General features: G+C 47.6%; 1 protein-coding gene across 5 annotated transcripts in view; it reads right to left on the minus strand.

Annotated features, from left to right (window-relative positions):
• palld (palladin, cytoskeletal associated protein) overlaps window positions 1-19,364 on the minus strand; it is a 460,036-nt gene that overhangs the window by 103,368 nt on the left and 337,304 nt on the right. The window contains exon 1 of one of the 5 annotated variants that reach the window (XM_078215146.1): window positions 3,231-3,366. The exons of the other annotated variants lie outside the window; for them this stretch is intronic. The gene's annotated coding sequence lies outside the window, so the exon portion shown is untranslated. Of the gene's footprint in view, window positions 1-3,230; window positions 3,367-19,364 lie in introns of those variants that run through there. 5 annotated transcript variants of the gene reach the window in all.

Genomic DNA, 19,364 nt, shown 5'->3' on the forward strand with positions numbered 1-19,364 from the left:
ACCAATGGGCACTAAACTAATGCTCTGGGGACACGGGTTCAAATCCCACCAAGGTAGCTGTTCAGTTGTTCAAACTGGAGGAACAGCATCCCATCTTCCGGCTAGACACATCGCAGCCTTCCGCTCTCAACATCGAATTCAACAACTTCAGATGATTCGCTCTACCCCACCTCGACCCTTTTGTTTTCATTTCATTTAATTTTTAACTGTTTTCTACCTTTTATTTCTTTATTGTCTTTATTTTTCTTTTTCCACTCCCACACCTTCTCCCTATTTTGTCCCCCATTTCCTTACCTTTTCTTTCCCTTTGCTTCCCCTTTCCCACTTTTTGTCAGGTTTACCTCTCATTCACCCACCCCCTCTCCATCCCCCCCCTCCCCCCACATCTTCATCAGTCACAGCTTACCCTCTGATTTCAGCTTCTCTGCCATTTGGCCATTCACACCTTTTCATTGAATCATAGAATACCTCCAGTGCAAAAGGAGGCCATTCAGCCCATCGAGTCTGCACTGAACACAATCCCATCCAGCCCCTATCCCCATAATCCTATACATTTACCCCAGCTAATACCCCTGATATTAAAGGGGCAATTGAGCATGGCCAATCCACCTAACCCGCACATCTGTGAACAGTGAGAGGAAACCGGAGCACCCGGAGGAAACCCATTCAGGCACGGGGAGAATGTGCAAACTCCACACAGACAGTGACCCAAGCCGGGAATTGAACCCAGGTCCCTGGCATTGTGAGGCAGCAGGGCTAACCACTGTGCCACCCATGTTTTTTTAGAAGAAGAATCACTACAGTGCAGAAGGAGGCCATTTGGCTCATCGAGTCTGCACCAACAACAATCCCACCCAGGCCCTATCCCCGTAACACTTCATATTTACCTTGCTAATCCCCCTGACACTAGGGTCAATTTAGCACGGCCAATCAACCTAACCTGCACATCTTTGGAGTGTGGGAGGAAACCGGAGCACCCGGAGGAAACCCATGCAGACACGGGGAGAATGTGCAGACTCCACACAGACAGTGACCTGAGGCCGGAATTGAACCTGGGTCCCTGGGGCTGTGAGGCAGCAGTACTATCCACTGTGCCACTCAGTTCATGGGCAATGAATCTGGCCTTGTTAGGGACACCCACATCCCAGGAAAGATTACATTTTTAACAAATGACTCTGGGACCTCAGAGCATGTAGCAAACTTGCATATTTTGGAGCTGCCTTTGAAGTGATTGAGCAAGAATATAAAATGGTGTTGTTTTTTATTGGGGAGCAGCTGAGTGAACCACAACTAGCCTTGTACATTCCAATCCTGCTCCACCACAGAGCTGGGAAATGCCACATAAACAATAACAGAACATCATCACTATCTAAATATTCAGAACATTAAAGCTTCTTGTACAGCCACATAAACCACTGGTTCAGAAAACATTGTTTATTAATCCAGCAATGGTGGGCACAGCTGTTAGCCAAGGATAGAATCCAACAGTACAGAAGGAGGCCACTCAGCCCATCAAGTCCACACTGACCACAATTCCACCCAGGCCCTTTCCCCATGACCCCATGCATTTACGGTAGCTAGTCATTCAGGGGCAATTTAGCATGGCCAATCCACCTAACCCGCACATGGGCGCCCTGGTGGCACAGTGGTTAGCACCGCTGCCTCACAGCGCCAGGGAACCGGGTTCAACTTCGGCCTTGGGTCATTGTCTGTGAGGATATTGCATGTTCGGCCATAAGACCATAAGACATAGGAGCAGAATTAGACCATTCAGCCCATCGAGTCTGCTCTGCCATTCTATCATGGCTGATATTTTTCTCATCCCCATTCTCCTGCCTTTTCCCCATAACCCCTGATCCCCTTATTAATCAAGAACCTATCTATCCCTGAGTTAAAGACACTCAATGACCTGGCCTCCACAGCCTTCTGCGGCAAAGTGTTACACAGATTCACCACTCTCGAGCTGACGAAATTCCTCCTCATCTCTGTTTTAAAGGATCATCCCTTTAGCCTGAGGTTGTGCCCTCTGGTTCTAGTTTTTCCTACTAGTGGAAACATCCTCTCCATGTCCACTCTATCCAGGCCTCGCAACATCCTGTAAGTTTCAATAAGATCACCCCTCATCCTTCTAAATTCCAACGAGTACAGACCCAGAGTCCTCAATCGTTCCTCATACGACAAGCTCTTCATTCCAGGGATCATTCTTGTGAACCTCCTCTGGACCCTTTCCAAAGCCAGCACATCCTTCCTTAGATACGGGGCCCAAAACTGCTCACAATTCCCCAAATGGGGTCTGACCAGAGCCTTATACAGCCTCAGAAGTACATCCCTGCTCTTGTATTCTAGCCCCCTCGACATGAATGCTAACATTGCACTTGCCTTCCTAACTGCTGACTGAACCTGCACTTTAATCTTGAACAATGACTCCCAAGTCCCTTTGTGTTTCCTCGGGGTGCTCCGGTTTCCTCCCACAGTCCAAAGATGTGCGGGTTAGGTTGATTGGCCATGCTAAATTGCCCCTTAGTGTATGTTAGGGGGATAAGCGGGGTAAACATGTGGAGCTTCGGGGATGGGGCCTGTGTGGGATTGTTGCCGGTGCAGACTCGATGGGCCGAATGGCCTCCTTCTGCGCACTAGGGTTTCTATGAGTTGGCTCTTCTGAAGTTACACAGACACCAGTACCTGAATGTGGCTGTTTGTTCTCAGTGTTCGCCACTTCCTCCTAAACTCTCCAAATTCCCATAAACAGTTCAAAGAGACTGGAGCGGCTTCCAGACCACGACGGAATCCCAAAAAAACCTGCTTCAGCTGTGTGCCCAAACTCCAATAAACACAAGAGGTGCCGCAGGCTGGACCGGGGGAACGGAGGGGGCAACAGGGAGGGGGTGAGGGCAGAGACATTGTGGGGGAGGGCGGTGACAGAGGGGAGAAGCAGGGGTGGGTGTGGGAGGGAAAGAAACGAGGGGGGGGCGGGGGGGATAGTCCTGGCCTGCTCCTGCTCCTAACCGGTGTGTTCGTCTGTGTGAACATCGGACATAATGAGAGAGAAGAGGGAGTAAGGAGGAGGAGAGAGAGATTGCGGGGATAGGAGTGGGAGGAAATGGGGAGAAAGGAAAAAGAGAAGGGGATAAAGAGGGGGAAAAGAAGAAATAGAAGAGCTTGGGGAAAGAAAAAAGAATGCTTAAAGGCATTGAAAAACGTTTTGATAGATTAAGTTCATATTATTTTACCTGTCTCGAGGGAGAATGGTGTGGATTGTAACATTCAGCAAACTGGAATAGAAAGTTCTTTCCCTGTTTCTCAGTTCCTGTGTCTCCCGCTTAGTTAACAATGACGATTAACATCCAGCCTGTAACCACCACCATCGTCAACAGATCCGTCAACCATTCAGCACACTTCTGCTTCTGGGACTGAGTTTTAAACGTTCCATTTCAATTTGATTGGTTTGAGCGATAATGACCAGGTCATCAATGTTTTAATGATGTCAGTTGAGGGGTAAGTGTTTGGCCAGGACATTGGGACGATTTTACTAACTCTCTTTCTCAATACTACCAAGGGATCTTTTATTTATTTATTTTGTTTTTATCTAGGGTGGCACGATGGCACAGTGGTTAGCACTGCTGCCTCACAGTGCCAGGGACCCGGGTTCAATTCCGACCTTGGGTGACTGTCCGTGGGGAGTCTGCACGTTCTCCCCGTGTCTGCGTGGGTTTCCTCCGGGTGTCCCGGTTTCCTCCCACAGTCCAAAGATGTGTGGGTTAGGTGGATTGGCCATGCTGAATTGCCTCTTAGTGTCAGGGAGATTGGCAGGGTAAATATGTGGGGTTACGGGGATAGGGCCTGGGTGGGATTGTTGTCATAGGATCATAGAATCCCTACAGTGCAGAAAGAGGCCATTTGGCCCATTGAGTTTGCAGCGACAACAATCCCACCCAGGCCCTATCCCTGTAACCCCACATATTTACCCGCTAATCCCGCTAATTTATGCATCCCGGGACAGCAAGGGGCAATTTAGCATGGCCAATGCACCTCACCTGCACATCTTTGGACTATGGGAAGAAACTGGAGCACCTGGAGGAAACCCATGCAGACACGGGGAGAACATACAGACTCCGCATAGATAGTCACCCAAGCTGGGAATCAAACCCGGGTCCCTGGCGCTGTGAGGCAGCAGTGCTAACCACTGTGCCACCATGCCGCCCATGTCGGTACAGACTCGATGGGCCGAATGGCCTCCTTCTGCACTGCAGGGATTCTGTGATTCTGCTTCTTTCACCCGAGAAGACAGATGGGGGCCTCAATTTTAGTGACTCATCCAAAAGACAGCACCTCAGACAGTGCAGCACCCCCAGAGCACTGCACTGATGTTTCAGTCTGGATTATCTCTAAGGTCTCTGAGTGGGCCCTGAATGTGCGACCTTGGAAGTGAAGAATCTCAGTGTTGCAGTGTCGCCTTATCTGTGGACCAGTTACTGTCTGCGCTCATTGTTCTTGAGTGAGATTCCGCAACATAGTGCACTCAGTTAGTAATAATACTGGAGAGGAATGAAGCAGGGGTTTGTAGTTTCTGTACGTATTGGTTTAACAGCAATACTTTGCGGAACTTGCAAGTGGGGGGTTAATGTTCCTTATTCCTGTCGGTTTCAGTTGTGGTTCAGTGTCTACCGTGTCTTACTCAGAAGGTAGTGGGTTCAAATCTCACTTGAGCGCAGAAATCAAGGTTAGCATCTTGGGATTACTGAGTTGAGTGCTGCACTGTTGGAGATGCTGTGTTTGAGATGAAGCATTAAACAGAGTTCCCCTCAGAGGTGCATTGGAAAGATCCCATGAGACTGTTTCAAAGAAGAACAGGGAAGCTCTCCTAGATATCCCGACCAACATTTATCCCTTACCCAACATCACTGAAAACGGATTATCTGGTCATTGTCACATTGCAGTTTGTGGGAGCTTGCTGTGCACAAATTGGTTGCCGTACTTCTCACTTTCCAACCATGACTACACTTCAGAAGTACTTAATTGGCTTCAAAGGCCTTTGGGACATCCAGTAGTCATGGAAGGTGCTATACAAATGCAAGTTTCTCTTTTTCCTTTTGTATTCAACTTGGAACAAAAACCCCTCCCTTCCTCCTGTCATGAAAATATTCATAGAATCCCTACAGTGCAGAAAGAGGCCACCCGGCCCATCGAGTCTGCAGCGACTCTCCGAAAGAGCATCTTACCCAGGCCTTATCCCTGTAAACCCGTGCATTTAGCAAGGCCAATCCACCTAATCTGCAAATCTTTGGAGGGTGGGAGGAAACCGGAGCACCCGGAGGAAACCCACGCAGACACGGGGGAGAATGTGCAAACTCCGCACAGACAGTGACCCAAGCTGGGAATCGAACCCGGTGTCCTTGGCGCTGTGAGGCAGCAGTGCTAACCCACTGTGCCACCGTGCCACATGTGGAAGACTGGCCAAAAATGAAACACTGAACGACAAGCAAAATAATTGTTTAGCCTTTGTCTTACAAAAGTTACACAAAGGAAAAGCAGGAGTTTGAAATGAAGCACCCCAAACATTTGTTCCCTCAGTACAGTTCACAATGCACCCCCCCGCCCCCATACACTTCCATTGCTCCTGAACCAGAATTTGTACTGGACCAAAAACTTACATCAAAAATGGTCACATTCCTCTCCCCTCCCTCTTCTTTTCTTTCAAAGAAAGAGACTTCTACCTTGTCTGCTGCCATGACAACACCAGCAGTCTTCTGGGAACCAGGCACGTTGCTTGTCTTGTACGCTTGCCAGTATTTACTGCATCACAATGCTATAACCTCCACAGAAAGAGGGTCGGGGACTCATTTCCTTTCTCAAGACCCAATGATGATGTTTGGAGCAGTTCATTCAGGGAAAGGAGCTTTTTGTAAAAGAAAGGAAACAGGGCAGAACAGGTCCCACAAAAAAAGGGGACTGTCCCAAGGCACAAAGGACTACTGTGGAGTGTTGGCTTCGACACAGAGACCAGAGACTTTTTTCACTCACGCACGGAGCAGCCAGCACTTCCAGCTACGTCCATCCTTTTTTGGAGACATGCCTTTGTTACTGTACTCGGAGCACACGGCTCACTCTGTAGCACTGGCTTCTTCCTCACTGAGTTCTGAAACTAAAGTGTTCCAGAATTCTTTGTCCTTCACTGGGACATTCTCTCTTCCACCATCGGGAAAAAGATACAAAAATCAGAGGTCACGTACCAACCGACTCAAGAACAGCTTCTTCCCTGCTGCCCTCAGACTTTTGAATGGAGTTACCTCACACTAAGTTGATCTTCCTCTACACCCTAGCTATGACTGTAACACTACATTCTGCACCCACTCCTTTCCTTCTTTATGTAAGGTATGCTCTGTCTGTATAGAACTAATACATGTGACAATAATGAAACCAAATCAAAAACAGGGTTTGACGGCACTGCTGCCTCACAGCGCCAGGGACCTGGGTTCGATTCCCAGTTTGGGTCACTGTCTGTGCAGAGTCTGCACGTTCTCCCCGTGTCTGCGTGGGTTTCCTCCCGGTGCCCCGGTTTCCTCCCACAGTCCGAAAGGTGTGCTGGTTAGATGCATTGGCCATGCTAAATTCTCCCTCAGTGTACACAAACAGGTGCCAGATTGTGGCGACTAGGGGATTTTCACAGTAACTTAATTGCGGTGTTAATGTAAACCTATTTGAGAGTAATAAAGAAACTTTACTTCATCGTTACTGGAAAGTGGTAATAACCTCAAGTTGAGAGAAAATGGGAAGAAAACACCTTTTGTTTAAATGGCCTCCATAACATTACTTTATGAGTATTCTTACATCACAACAGCAACCGCATTTCAAGAGGTACTTACCGTAGATATCGACATATAAGTCAACTCTTGAAGCCTCAAAAAAAATTCCCTCCAAAAACAGGGATCGCCTTACACATAGAATATAAAAGTGAACTGCTCACCTGGGAGTGGGTGGCCGCCATTTTGAAATGTCATCTGCTTCTGACACAAAGGGTGGGTGTGTCTTAAACTCCCACACTCCTTCACAACACAACCCGAATGGCCTACTCAATCTCTTATGCCCAGTTATAATGTAGATGTAAATAAAACATGCATTTGGGGGTGAGAGATGCCAGTGTAGCATGTATGTCATGGCTGAAAAGGATTGGGGGAATTAAATTAAATTGATTTGATTTATTATTGTCACAAGTATTGGGATGCAGTGAAAAGTATTGTTTCTTGCGCACCAAACTGACAAAGCATACCATTCATAGAGTACATAGGGGAGAAGGAAAGGAGATGGTGCAGAATGTAGTGTTACAGTCATAGCTATGGTGCAGAGAAAGATCAACTTAATATATGGTAGGTCCATTCAAAAGTCTGATGGCAGCAGGGAAGGGGGTGGGGAGGCGGTGGTGGGGCAGGTGTCAACATATGTGCTGACTATATGTAAAAATCGATGATTTTTCAGGCTGTAAAAATGGGGTCACCTTATACACCAGCTCAAGTTCTATGACAGATTTAGGGTAATTGGCTGTAAAGTGCTTTGAGTTGGCCGGTGTTCATGACAGGTTCCATATAAAGGCAAGTATTTCAATTCCCACGATTATTGTCCCAGAGTTATTTACAGCGAAGTCCAGATTGATCCTTTATTTTCTGGACACAATCCTGCGGGATTGGATCCTCTACCTGAGAGTGTAAACATTGGGTAGTTTTCAGCTGTCTATGGGAAGTGTGTCCAAGCGCAGAAGATCAAGAGGGAGGGAGTCACACACACACACTATACATATACCCACAGCTGTGAATTCCTCTCATCATTATCCTGACCTACGTCATCAGGTAGGTCATCAGAGGCCACCACAAGTCTACAGAGGGCAGCTCAAGTCTACAGAGGGCACCTCGATTCTTCAGAGGGCACTCAGTTTGCAGGCATGATGGGCCGAGTGGCCTCCTTGTGCACTGTAGGGATTCTATGATTGTTGTCGATGTATTGTAGCACCGTGACTCAGTTTGGATGGGCTGAATTGACATCTTGATGTGTCCAGATACAGCCCTCAATAGATTCAGCGACGAAAGTGCACATCTCGAACATCAACATGTCTCTTCTCACCAACCTGCGGCGCTGACTGATCCATTTGAGTGTCTTTGGTATTTCCTAAATGTAGTTTTCAGATAGCCAAGATCTGTGTGGAACTTCACCTCACCGTTTCACTATTTTAAAGTGGGTCGCAATGCTACTTCCACATCTGCGTTCCTACGTTGGAAGTCCAAGTGTTGTCACTGAAAAATGTCACCTCCAGTTTCAAATGATGCCAGGAGCCAGCCCTAGGATGAGCATCCCATCACCAACCCACCCGGGACCTTAACAAGAAACCTCCCACCTCTACAGAGTATTAACAGCTGCCAGAGAATTATATAAAGCTCAAAGAGTAAGGGGTCTCAATAGAATGAAGCTCCTTACCTCCTCCTCCTCCTCAATGTGACTCTTAATGCCTTCGCAGGCACACACAAAATGATGTTTTAGGGATGAAGCCACACCAGTACCGAGTCATTTAAACAAAATGCAGCAAGTCCAGCAGTTATCCAACAATATATACAGACTAGTCAGAGAATGACAGAATTCCACTTCATGACTCAGTCATTCTCAGCCTAAGCCCAGTAAATCACTTCAAAATAAAAGTTTCCCAGCTCTGCACAAAGCCCTGCTCCTTTACCAGATATAATTACCTGTAATAAAGGAACATTCAGCCTGTCACCATGCGTCTAATCACAAGTGACAAGTGAACACAATTGCCTTTTAATCTAACCCTTCCCAGCCTCTCCCCCATGTGAAGTCAATTCAATACCAGTTGACGCTGTTCCTTTGATAATGGAAGTGAATCTTTTGTAACTTCGTGCAGTCAACTTATCTTAAGGTTTGTTTAGTCCAAAGATGTGCAGGTTAGGTGTATTGGCCATGCTAAATTGACCCGAGTGTCAGGGGGGTTAATAGGGTGAATATGTGGGGTTACGGGAATAGGGTCTCGGGTGGGATTGTGGTCGGTGCAGACTCGATGGGCCGAATGGTCTCCTTCTGCACAGTAGGGATTCTATGATTCTATGTTCCTACTGTGGGTCCATGGGCCAATCATAGAATTCCGACAATTACAAAAGGAGGCCATTCGGCCCATTGAGTCTGCACCGACCACACAATCTCACTCAGGCCCTATTCCCCTAACCCCACATATTTATCCTGCTAACCCCCCTGACACTAGGGACAATTTAGAATGGCCAATCAACCTAATCCGCACATCTTTGGACTGTGGGAAGAAACCAGAGCATCCAGAGGAAACCCACACAGACATGGGGAGAATGTGCAAACTCCACACAGGCAGTGACCCGAGGCCGGAATTGAACCTGGTTCCTTGGCGCTGTGAGGCAGCAGTGCTAACTACTGTGCTACAATACATCGACAACAATCATAGGATCCCTACAGTGCACAAGGAGGCCACTCGGCCCATCAAGCCTGCACTGACCACACGATCCCACCCAGGCCCTATCCCCATAACCCCATGTATTTACCCACTAATCCCTGACACTAAGAGGCAATTGAGCATGGCCAATGCACCTAACCTGCATGTCTTTGGAGTGTGGGAGGAAACCAGAGCACCCAGAGGAAACCCACACTGACACGGGGAGAACGTGCAGACTCCACACTGACAGTGACCCAGGCCGGGAATCGAACCTGGCACTGTGAGGCAGCATGCTAACCACTGTGTCACCATGCCAATAAGGGTACGTTTAGTGGTAGTTATTGGTGGTGCAGACTTGATAGGCTGAAGTGCTTTTCCTGCACTGTATGACTCTATGACATTAAGTTGCCTCTTGAGTCAACAAGCATGAATCAATGCAACTGGTGCCCCGTTAATAATATACCAATATCGGAGAGAAACATCTGATCCTCTAGGCTAACAAGAGGCCAAATAAGCATCAAAATACAACAACAACTTGTATTTGTATAGCACACTGCATGCAAGCCACGTAAGGCGTTATCAGGACCGAAGTGTCAGCGTTGCTGTCTCACAGCGCCAGGAACCCGGGTTCGATTCTGGTCTTGGGTATTTGTCTGTGCGGAGTCTGTACATTCTCCCCATGTCTGCGTAGGTTTCCTCCAGGTGCTCCAGTTTCCTCCCACAGTGCAAAGATGTGCACATTTCATGGATTGACCATGCTAAATTGCCCCTTAATATCTATAGATGTGTAGGTTAGACAGATTAGCCATGGTAAATGTGTGGGGCTACAGGGATAGGATGGGGGAAAGGGCTTGGGGAAGATACTCTGTCAGAAGGTCGATGCAGACTCGATGGGTCAAATTCTGCACTGTAGGGATTCTATGATTCTACGATTACTTGATTCTAGGTCAAAGAGCATCTTAAAGGAGGAGGAGCAGAGAGAGAGAGGTGGAGAGACATGGAGAGGTGGAGAGGTTTAGGCAGGGAATCCCGGAATTTAAGGATCCAGACAGCAGAAGGCATGGCCAACACAGGCAAAGCGATGAAAATTGGGGATGTGCAGGAGATTGGAATTACAGAAGAACAGAAATGTTGGAGATTTGTTGGACTGTTGTTGGTTATAGAGACAGGGAGAGGTGAGGCCATGGAGAGATTTGAAAACAAAGGTCAGAACTTTAAAATGAAGGCACTGTAGGGTGGAAGGCAGTGTCTGTCAGCAAGCACAGGGGTAATGGGTGTCTGGGACTTGGTTTGAGTTAGAATGCTGGGAGCTGAGCTTAACATAGAACATAGAACATAGAAAGCCACAGCACAAACAGGCCCTTCGGCCCACAAGTTGCGCCGATCACATCCCCACCTCTAGGCCTATCTATAGCCCTCAATCCCATTAAATCCCATGTACTCATCCAGAAGTCTCTTAAAAGACCCCAACGAGTTTGCCTCCACCACCACCGACGTCAGCCGATTCCACTCACCCACCACCCTCTGAGTGAAAAACTTACCCCTGACATCCCCCCTGTACCTACCCCCCAGCACCTTAAACCTGTGTCCTCTCGTAGCAACCATTTCAGCCCTTGGAAATAGCCTCTGAGAGTCCACCCTATCCAGACCCCTCAACATCTTGTAAACCTCTATCAGGTCACCTCTCATCCTTCGTCTCTCCAGGGAGAAGAGACCAAGCTCCCTCAACCTATCCTCATAAGGCATGCCCCCCAATCCAGGCAACATCCTTGTAAATCTCCTCTGCACCCTTTCAATGGCTTCAACATCTTTCCTGTAATGAGGTGACCAGAACTGCGCGCAGCTTCTGGAACTAATGGGCCAGATAGTCTATAATAAATATAATTATATTCTGAATTAGTACAGTATTGTTTTAAAAGTTTACGCAAATATAGAAGGCCTCCTTCTGTAATGTACTGTAGGGATTCTATATATATATATTATAAATAACATAGAACTAATATAGAATCTCTATAGTGCAGAAGGAGGCCATTTGGTCCATTGAGTCTGCACTTTCTCATCGAAAGAGCATCTTACCCTATCCTTGCATATTTACCCTGCTAATCCACCTAACCTACACATCTTGGGACACTAAGGGGCAATTTAGCCTGGCCAATCCACCTAATATATTTAAATGTCCTAATAATTCCAATGTTGCAGTTTGGTTAGGTCAGATGTTAGATATTGTGATAGCATTACCAGTAACTTGCTCAGGGTGCAATACTGCCAATTACCCATTGCACCTTCAGTGTTGGACTGTCAGAAACCTTTGCACATTCTCCCTGGTGTCCTGGCCAATATGTGGCCCTCAACATCAAGGGATTGGGATTGGGGGGGTGGGATCAGGATATTGAATTTGATGATCAGCCATAATCAAAATGAATGGCGGAGCAGGCTCGATGGGCCGAATGGCCTCCTCCTGCTTCCAGTTTCTATGTTTTCATGCTTCTATCACTTACAGACAAAGAACAATACAGCACAGGAACAGGCCCTTTGGCCCACCAAGCCCGTGCCGCTCCCTGGTCCAAACTAGACCATTCTTTTGTATCCCTCCATTCCCACTCCGTTCATATGGCTATCTAGATAAGTCTTAAATGTTCCCAGTGTGTCCGTCTCCACCACCTTGCCTGGCAGCGCATTCCAGGCCCCCACCACCCTCTGTGGAAAATATGTCCTTCTGATATCTGTGTTAAACCTCCCCCCCTTCACCTTGAACCTATGACCCCTCGTGAACGTCACCACCGACGTGGGGAAAAGCTTCCCACCGTTCACCCTATCTATGCCTTTCATAACTTTATACACCTCTATTAGGTCACCCCTCATCCTCCGTCTTTCCAAGGAGAACAAGCCCAGTTTACCCAATCTCTCCTCATAACAAAGCCCCTCCATACCAGGCAACATCCTGGTAAACCTCCTCTGTACTCTCTCCAAAGCCTCCATGTCCTTCTGGTAGTGTGGCGACCAGAACTGGGCGCAGTATTCCAAATGCGGCCGAACCAACGTTCTATACATCTGCAACATCAGACCCCAACTTTTATACTCTATGCCCCGTCCTATAAAGGCAAGCATGCCATATGCCTTCTTCACCACCTTCTTCACCTGTGACGTCACCTTCAAGGATCTGTGGACTTGCACACCCAGGTCCCTCTGCGTATCTACACCCTTTATGGTTCTGCCATTTATCGTATAGCTCCCCCCTACATTATTTCTACCAAAATGCATCACTTCCCATTCATCAGGATTGAACTCCATCTGCCATTTCTTTGCCCAAATTGCTGACCTTGTTGCTATTACGTGGTGGGATCTTGCTGTGCCCAAATTTGCCTGCTGTGTTTCTCAACATTGCAACGGGGTCTTCAAAAGCACTTCATTGGATGTTCAAGACTTTGCTTTGTATCGTGGTCATGGAAGGCTCTATTGTAAATGTAAGGCATTACTGTCCTTGCTCTCCCCAAATCCACGTGAAGTCTGGGCACCTAGTTTGTGCAGCGAGGGGACCCGCCAGGTACATAACGAAGGTCTTGAAAGATGGGGTGCACTTTGTTCAGGGCCTGCGAGAGGGCTTCACCCCTGACTCTCTGTTATAGTTTGTACTTTAGACCATTGCTCCCATCATTTGAACGTCCAATCAAAGTCAGGCATTGTTTAAGGCCCAAGGTTCATTTACACTTAAATTGGCAGAGCTCAGTGGCTATAGGATGGGTTAAAGGTCACCGTATTCACAAACAATTACAGGCAGCACAGAACCAGACCATGAATATTGAACGCTGGAGGTGCTGAGCTGTTTAGTTAACACCAGTCATGACATTCTGGTTTAATTTGATAACTTTCCTTTGCTTTATTTTTTTATTGGGTTGCCAATTGCCACCATTGAATCCCTACAGTGCAGCAAGAGGCCATTTGGCCCATTGAGCCTGCAACAATCCCACCCAGGCCCTATCCCCGTAACCCCATGTGTTCATCCTGCAAAATCTCCCTGATATCAAGGGGCAATTTGTCATGGCCAATCAATCTAACCCACACATCTTTGGAATGTGGGAGGAAATCGGAGTACCCGGAGAAACCCACGCAGACACGGGGAGAACATGCAGACTCCACACAGACAGTGACTCGAGGCCGGAATTGAACCCAGTTCCCTGGCACTGTGAGACAGCAGTGCTAACCACTATGCCACCGTGCCACCCTTGGAAACAGGCCATTCAGCATTGCTGGTCGCTCGAGTTTGTCTCCTTCAACTTCTCTTCATCTAACTCGGTCAACATATCCTTCTGTTCCTTTCTCCTTCTTGAGCACCTAATTCTTATGTTGCCATGGGTTTATGACTGACTATCCTTTATTTATGGCCCCTGTTCTTGCAAAGGAAGTAAGTTGCCAGAGTGATATCAGTGGATATGAAAGACATTAAGCAAAGGCACCCACTATTTAAAGGGCCAGGGACCCGGGTTCGATTCCCGGCTTGGGTGACTCATGCTTGTTGACTCAAGAGGCAATATCACAGAGTCATACAGTGCAGGAAAGGCCTTTCGGCCCATCGAGTATGTACTACCATTAACTACCACTAAAGTCACCATTATTGGCATGGTGGCATAGTGGTTAGCACTGCTGCCTCACAGCGCCAGGGACCCGGGTTCGATTCCAACCTTGGGTCACTGTCTGTGCGGAGTCTGCACGTTCTCCCCGTGTCTGCGTGGGTTTCCTCTGGGTTCTCCGGTTTCCTCCCACAATCCGAAAGACGTGCTGGTTAAGTGCATCGGCCATGCTTAAATTCTTCTTCAGCGTACCCGAACAAGCGCCAGAGCGTGGCGGCTTGGGGACTTTCACAGTAACTTAATTGCGGCGTCAATGTAAGCCTTACTTTTGACACCAATAAATAAACTTTAAACTTTCCGTGTTGTATCTTTGGCATGATAAAGTAACGAATGGGATCAAAGGTTATGGGGAGAAAGCAGGATTAGGCTATTGAGTTGGACGATCAGCCATGATCGGGATGAATGGCGGAGCAGGCTCGAAGGGCCGAATGTCCTCCTCCTGCTTCCAGTTTCTATGTTAAACAATTCAAAAGTTGTTTAAATTCCAGGAGGAGAAAGCAGAGAAAGCCAGCAAAAGATGAGGGAAGTAAATAAGTTAAAACCCACACCCTCCCTACTTGAGAGACATTAACCCATCAAACAAGTCACACTATGTTAAGACTCCCACATTACTGGCAGCAGTTGGTTTAATGCAGAGTGGTTTGAGTGGAATTACTACTATTCTGAAAGGCTCTGCATCAACTCCTTATTTGGTAGCTTGCTGCGGCAGAATCTTGTTCAAACATTCTGGACAATCCCCCAAAGTCTGGCTTCGGGAGGTCAGCCTGACTCAGCCTCCTTTGTCTTCTCTTTTTCATCATAATCCGATCTTTAAAAACCCTCATGCCCATTTAAGGAGCGCCTTTCCTTTTTGCGGACTTGCGAGTTGTTTTTCTCCCCCCCTCTCTCTGTTGCTTTCTCTCTCACCTCCTCCCTGACAGGACGCTGCAACTTGTGGGGAGGGAAAAAAACAAGGGGATGTAAAATCCCCCAATCAGCTGCCGTGGCCTAAATTCCAAAGTTTTAATCCCAATCAGTGTGTGTCACAATTACCTCAACTGTGGCAAAAGTTATATTTGCAGCTTTGGAAGGAATGTAATCTAGTCCGCTGTAAATTAAGTGGAGAAAGTTGAGGGAAGCTGCAAATCTTTTAAACTTTCCATTAATATTGACTCATGAGGCACAGAGGAGGCTATTTGACCTGTTGTGCCTCGTTGCGAAACCCATTCTATTAATTCCACTCCCACCGCCTTTTCCCCACAGCTAGATTTCTCCTTTGCAAACCGTTTCCACAGCCAGGGATGGGCCAGAGGACTCAGATCGAAGCAAAGGGGAAGATGAGGAGAACTCTTTTTAAAAACCAGCATTGTTATGCTTAACGCATTGCTTGAAAAGGGTGGTGGAAGCAAATTTGACCGTAAACTTCAAAAAGGAAATTAGTTAGATTAAAGTAAAGTTTATTTATTAGTCACAAGTAAGGCTTACATTAACGCTGCAATGAAGTTACTGTGAAATTCCCTTAGTCGCCACACTCCGGCGCCTGTTCAGGCCAATGCCCCTAACCAGCATGTCTTTCAGACTGTAGCTTGGGTGATGTCTGCAAGTCTGCAAAAAAGAAAGGCGCTCCTTAAAGGCACACGAGAGTTTTTAAAGATTGGATTATGATGAAAAAGATTAGTTTGCATGTTCTCCCCGTGTCTGTGCGGGTTTCCTCCGGGTGCTCCAGTTTCTCCCACAGTCCAAAGATGTGCAGGTTAGGTGCATTGGCCATGCTAAATTGCCCCTTAGTGGCCCGGGATGCGTAGGTTAGAAGGATTAGCGGGGTAAATAGGTGGGATTACGGAGATAGGGCCCAGGTGGGATTGTGGTCGGTGCAGATTCGATGGGCCGAATGGCCTCCTTCTGCGCTGTAGGCTTTCTATGATAAACACTTAAAAAAGGGAGAGAGAATGGAGGGATGTGGGACTGATTGGCCAGTACTTTCGAAGACCACAATGGGCCAAATGGCCTCTTTCTGTGCTCTGTCATCCTGTCTGTGCCATCACTAAGGCCACCTATTTCCATCGCCATAACATTGTCTGATTCCAACCCCTGTCACAGCTTCACCTGCTGTTAAACCCTTCATGCACGTCTAAATTTGACTATTCCAGATTCAGGGGGAGTTGAATGAAAACTCATTCATTTTCACTGGATGAGTAATCCAGAGACCCAGGGTAACATTCTGTAGACCCGGGTTCGAATCCCACTACACGCAGATTCAATTTTAAAAATCTGGAATTAAAAGTCACAGAATCACAGAATCCCTACAGTGCAGAAGGAGGCCATTCAGCCCATCGAGTCTGCACCGACAACAATCCCATCCAGGCTTTATCCCCGTAACCCCACCAGTCTCTCTTTTCTACGTATCCGAGGGCACTAAGGGACAATTTAACATGGCCAATGCACTTAACCCGCGCATCTTTGGAGTGTGGGAGGAAACCAGAGGAAACCCACGCAGACACGGGGAGAACGTGCAGACTCCACACAGACAGTGACCCGAGGCCGGGAATCGAACCCGGGTCCCTGGTGCTGTGCGGCAGAAGTGTGAACCACTGGGCCACCATGCTTTACTGTGTTTACTGATGACGTGTCAATTGTCATAAAACCCCATCAAATGTTCACTTTGGGGTGGCACGGTGGCACAGTGGTTAGCACTGCTGCCTCACAGCACCAGGGACCTGGGTTTGATTCCCAGCTTGGGTCACTGTCTGTGTGGAGTTTGCACGGTTTGCATGGGTTTCCTCCCACAGTCCGAAAGACGTGCTGGATAGGTGCATTGGCCATACCAAATTCTCCCTCAGTGTGCCCGAACAGGCGCCGGAGAGTGGCAACTAGGGGATTTTCACAGTAACTTCATTGCAGTGTTAATGTAAGCCTACTTGTGAGACTAATCAACAAACTTAAAAAAAAAAAGTTCCTTTAGGGAAGGAAATCTGCCGTGCTTACCCGGTCTGGCCTATATGTGACTCCAGAGCCACAGCAATGTGGTTGACTCTCAACTGCCCTCTGAAATGGCCGAGCGAGACACTCAGTTCCAGGGAATTCAGGGATGGGCAACAAATGCTGGTCTTGCCCAATGACACTCACATCCTGTGAAAGAATTTTGAAAAAATGCTCTCCTGGCTGGTTCAAGTGAGAAGAGAAATGGAAGCTACAGTACAGAGTGTATCCTGAGTATTCTGTACATATTTATAGCCCCTGTCCGTCAACATAATGCATAGATTGTGCGAGAGGGACTGAGGCAGCATCTGAAAAGTGAAAGGTTAGATTTCAAAGGACTGCCCAGGCAGGAACATGACAGGATATGATTCATCTGCCTTCTCGCTCCAAACCATTCAATTCAAAAATGAGTAAGAGGTCTGGATGATGGACAGCTGGCTGAGGACAGGGCTGTAATACCTGTGAGAGGTTCTGACCTCTTCAACTGAAAGCAGTTAAAAAAGCTTCTAATTCTTCCCCAGATCCTCCTCCATCGCCAGAAGGACAATTAACCATCCTCGCACACCGGAGGCCTCCAGATGAATAGTTTGTTAGGCCTCAGAAAGCTGCTGCTGTTACATTGCTTCCTGGCATGCAGGCATGCGATATCAGCGAGTGCCAATGAGAGGGTGGGAGAATGATGGGAAGATTATGTTATATTGACCAACAGGGCGGCACGGTGGCACAGTGGTTAGCACTGCTGCCTCACAGCGCAGGGGACCCGGGTTCAATTCCGGCCTCGGGTCACTGTCTGTGTGGAGTTTGCACATTTTCCTCGTCTCTGCGTGGGTTTCTTCCGGGTGCTCCGGTTTCCTCTCACTCTCTAAAGAAGTGCGTGTTAGGTTGATTGGCCATGCTAAATTGACCATTAGTGTCAGGGGGACTAGCAGGGTAAATACATGGGGTTATGGGGATAGGGTCTGGTGGGATTGTGGTCGGTGCAGACTCGATGGGCCGAATGGCCAGAGATTACAGAGATGAGGAGAAATTTCTTCAGCCAGGGAATGGTGAATCTGTGGAACTCTTTGCCGCAGAAGGCTGTGGAGGTCAGGTCACTGAGTGTCTTTAAGACAGAGATAGATAGGTTCCTGATTAATAAAGGGATCAGGGGTTATGGGGAAAAGGCAGGAGAATGGGGATGAGGAAAATATCAGCCATGATTGAATGGGCCGAGTGGCCTAATTCTGCTCCTATGCCTTATGGCCTTATTGCCTCCTTCTGCGCTATATGAGTCTATGTTTTATGAATAGCAGTGCCCAAGATTAAAACGGGGTAGGTTTTCAACATTACGGTCCGAGTATTAAACTGGTGAACTGATTTGGCAGCCCATTACAAAAACCATCCCAGTATCATTCATCTCAATGTCTCTCTCTCTCCCAACAAACCACCCCTCTCAACCTCTAACAACACAAAGCCTTGCACTGTTTAGGGATTCCAATTGATAAAATACACCATTAATACAAATTTATACACAACTCATATAATTACTGTGGCTACAGGAGCAGGTCATTCCAATTCTTTTCCCGCATCTACTAGTGCACTAAGGCAGACTTTTGTCTGTTTCCATACCTCGTAATGCCTGGAACAGGTCGCGAGTCTATCACCAGGAACTTATAGCTTGAGGGGCACCACTCCACATCAAGTGTGGCTGACCAGGAGTCTCTCCCACGCTGCCAGCCATTGGCGGGTTTGGAAGGATTTGCACGTTGACACTCAACCTGTCTGGCCACATTATGAACGCACCATCCTTGGCCGTCAAGTCCTCAAACCCAGAGCTTCTGGCTCAGAGGTAGGGGTGCTACCCACTGCGCCACAAGACCTCCAAGAGTAGCTTAGAGGCTGGGAATTCTGTGGTGACTAACCCACCTCCTGACTCCCCTGTCCAGCACCTGCAAGGCACAAGTCAGGAGTGTGATGGAATAATCCCCATTTGCCTGGGCGGGTGCAGTTCCAACAACACTCAGAAAGCTTGACACCATCCAGGACAAAGCAGCCCTGCTTTACTGGCACCCCATCCACAAACATTCACTCCCTCCACCACCGAAACAAAGTGGCTGCAATGTGTAACACTACAAGAATGCTACTTGATAGCATGTTCCAATCCCATGACCTTTGCGAACTAGAAGAACAAGGGCAGCAGACACATGGGAACACCACCACCTGGACATTCCCCTCCAAGTAACTCACCATCCTGACTTGAAAATATATCGCCATTCCTTCACTTTCACTGGGTCAAAATCCTGGAACTCCATCCCTAACAGCACTGTGGGTGCACCTACATCATA

Source organism: Mustelus asterias, chromosome 6 (assembly GCF_964213995.1).
Source record: "Mustelus asterias chromosome 6, sMusAst1.hap1.1, whole genome shotgun sequence".
Classification (NCBI taxonomy): domain Eukaryota; kingdom Metazoa; phylum Chordata; class Chondrichthyes; order Carcharhiniformes; family Triakidae; genus Mustelus; species Mustelus asterias.